Source organism: Saccostrea cucullata, unplaced genomic scaffold (genome assembly GCF_032062105.1).
Source record: "Saccostrea cucullata isolate Sc308-1 unplaced genomic scaffold, CSIRO_AGI_Scuc_v1 ctg7056, whole genome shotgun sequence".
NCBI lineage: Eukaryota > Metazoa > Mollusca > Bivalvia > Ostreida > Ostreidae > Saccostrea > Saccostrea cuccullata.
Genome location: NW_026941502.1, coordinates 60,901 through 64,040, shown reverse-complemented (window position 1 = coordinate 64,040; position 3,140 = coordinate 60,901). Strand labels below are relative to the sequence as shown.

The 3,140-nt window shown below is 40.7% G+C and overlaps 1 long non-coding RNA gene across 1 annotated transcript; it reads left to right on the top strand.

Moving 5' to 3' along the window:
- Positions 1-776: 776 nt before the first annotated feature.
- LOC134257950 (uncharacterized) lies at positions 777-2,710 on the top strand. The gene is made up of 4 exons (XR_009990041.1): positions 777-854; positions 1,399-1,477; positions 1,740-1,847; positions 2,253-2,710. It is a non-coding gene; the product is annotated as an uncharacterized LOC134257950 (long non-coding RNA).
- Positions 2,711-3,140: the final 430 nt, after the last annotated feature.

Below are 3,140 nucleotides of genomic sequence, written 5' to 3'. Positions count from 1 at the left end.
ACAGGCACTGCTGCTGTCCGGGAGTCTTTTGAGGAGAAGGTAACATCAAGGTCATGGAAACTTGGCATAGATAGAAACTGGTCAGCAGACTTGATGACATTCCTTTTTTGGGACACTGACCTCTGGCTCTCAGGCCCATATAAGTCCACTTCCATGGGGCTGCCAAGGGAAATCGAAACTGAAGGAGATCGCAATGGCGTCAGGGGGGCAGGAACAGAAGATGAAGAGTGGCTCACAGTAGTGGCTGTAGTGGCTGCCTGGGGAGCCTGGGACACACGTGATGATGGGCCCTTCCTAGGAAAACTCCTAGCCTTCCTGGGAGAACGTCTTTGGACTCTGGCTCTGACTTCTGGGAAGGTAATGATGGGGGAAGGAGGTGCCTGGCAAAAGGATGCTCCGCGTCTTACATTATACCGAAACTGCCTTTCCAGAGTGCTGCCTCTCTATGTGCTCAATCATAAGGTACTTCCTAGTGGCGGGCAGCTCGTAACGGCAATGGTGGCACTCAAGAACGTCCTCATGAATTTCATTAAAATGGCGTGCCAGCTGTCTTCTCGACTTGAAGGTTCTACGGCAAAGACGACAATCGAGCATCTGTAGAAAATAAATTAGGTATGATATACTCTTTTATACAGCAAGCAATGTAATGATTATACACAAGTACATGTGTATTTATATAGAAAAAAAGATTTTTTTTTTCTTAATTTTTTTCCTTAATATCTCTTATTTCTAATATTTTTAATTCTCTTAATATTTGCAGATTAATGAGTGCCAGTCTATGCCCTTCCTAAATAGGGCCTGAGGAGATTCTGATGCACAACCCTTTTCTTCTCTGAAGGACCTCGAGAAATTTCGTAAGATCAGAAATTTTCTGGGTAATAGTATAGGGTCCCTCCCACTTCCTGCAAAATTTGGGGTGCATTTTTACAGTCATGTGAATATTTAATAATACAAACTCACCCACACTGTATTGATATTGTTTTGCATTGTGGTCATATTTTCTCTTTTGTCTAGCTCCAGGCTTTAACATTTGTGACCTGGCCAGTTCATGCACATCAAACATTGTACTCTGTAAATCTAAAGCATAGTCACTGTAAGAACCAGTGGGGACTCTGGGGGTGGCATGACGGTCAAATAATAAATCAATAGGAAGCTCAACTTCTCTGCCAAGCATAAGTAAACTTAGGGTCTCTCCAGTACCCTCATGTATTGAAGACCTGTAAGCTAACATAAGCAGGGGCAAGTACAAATCCCAATCTCTGGGGTGATTATCAACATATTTGTTAAGCATGCATTTTAAAGTTCGATTAAATCTTTCGACAAGACCGTCACTCTGGGGATGGTAGGGGTTGTTCTTGTTTTATCTATGCCTAATATTTTGCATATTTCTTTGAACAGATCGGACTCAAACCGAGTACCTTGGTCCGTATGTACTTGCCGGGGGACACCAAACCTACAGACAAATTGAAAAACAAAGGTTTGTGCCACTGTAGAAGCTTCAATATTAGTCAAAGGAAAACCCTCTGTCCAGTTAGTGAAGTAATCGCTTACAGTATGTAAAGTTTTCCTGCTTTTGTTCGGGGCAACGGGCCAAATATATCGATAGCCACTCTCTCCATGGGAGCACCAACAAAACATTGTCTCATTTGAGCTTTGGGTTGTTTTGTAACAGCTAGGGTTGTGTATTTGACAAACAGGACACTCTTGACACCATTTTATGATATCTCTTTTATTGTTAGGCCAATAAAACCTCTGACGGACTCGATGCAAAGTTCGGAGCACTCCAAAGTGACCGACTGAAGGGGCTGCATGCAATATGTCGAAGACTTCCTGTCAAAAACAAGAGGGTAAGACAACTTGGGCTATGTGCAAATCAAATTGTGTACCTTTCCATATTTTCGGTATAGAATGTCATTGTCCAAGGTTAGACGATCCCATTGAGACCAATATGCTTGCAGATCTAAATTCAAATGTGAAATTTCTTCCCATTTAGGACGAATGGAACTTAATTTCCACTTGTACACTATTGAGATAATAGGGTCGTTAAGTTGTGAGGTTTTTAATTCAGCTTCCTTTGAAATTTTCCAAGTCTCAGATAAGGTATTGTCATTTGACCTTCAACCTCATTATATTGGTCTAGATATTCTGTGTTAGAAATGGGACATCTTTCTTTCTGCTTAACAACACACACTTTGTCAAAGCATTCTTTTTGTTGGGTTGTCTCAACCTCTCTGTCTTCTTTTCTTTTACAGTACTGACACTCTCCACAGGGACGTCTTGACAGACCATCAACATTTCCATGGGACTTTCCGGGACGAGGTAAATATGGTAAAATTGTAAACTGAAAGAACTTCCATCGAACGTGCCATTTGACCCTCAGGATTTTTGAAATGCATCAACCAGTTGAGGGCACCATGATCAGTCCTGATTGTAAAATCGCTACCATAAAGATAATGATGAAAGTGCTTCACACTCTCAACCACTGCCAGGAGCTCTCTTCGAGTAACACAGTAACTGCGCTCAGGTCTGGAAAGTGATTTACTAAAGTAGGCAATCACCTGTTCTTTGCCATCTTTAATTTGGGAAAGGACGCCACCTAGGCAAAAAGCACTCGCATCGGTATCTAAAACAAAATCTAAATTCATATCAGGATAACCCAGTACAGGTGTACTTGTGAGACAGTCTTTAAGTGTCTGAAATGAAATTTGACAGTCTTTAAGTGTCTGAAATGAAATTTGACAATCTTCTGACCAACAAAATTCAGAATCTTTTTCTGTTAGTTTGAACAGGGGCTTTGCAATGTCACTAAATGACTTGATAAAGCGTCTATAATAGGCACAAGTACCAAGGAAACTTCTCAGCTCACTGATAGATTTAGGTTCAGGCCAAGATTTGATAGCTTTTGTTTTCTCGGGGTCAGTAGATATACCATGTGCACTGACTATATGTCCTAAAAAGGAAACTTGCTTCTGAAACAGACTACATTTCTTGGAGGAGATCTTGAGATTGGCACTTTGTAATTTATTCAAAACAGTAGATAACCTCTCAAGATGCTGCTCAAAAGTTTAAGAAAATACTATGATGTCGTCAATGTACAACAAACATATTTCAAAAATGAGTCCACTTAAAACACATTCCAT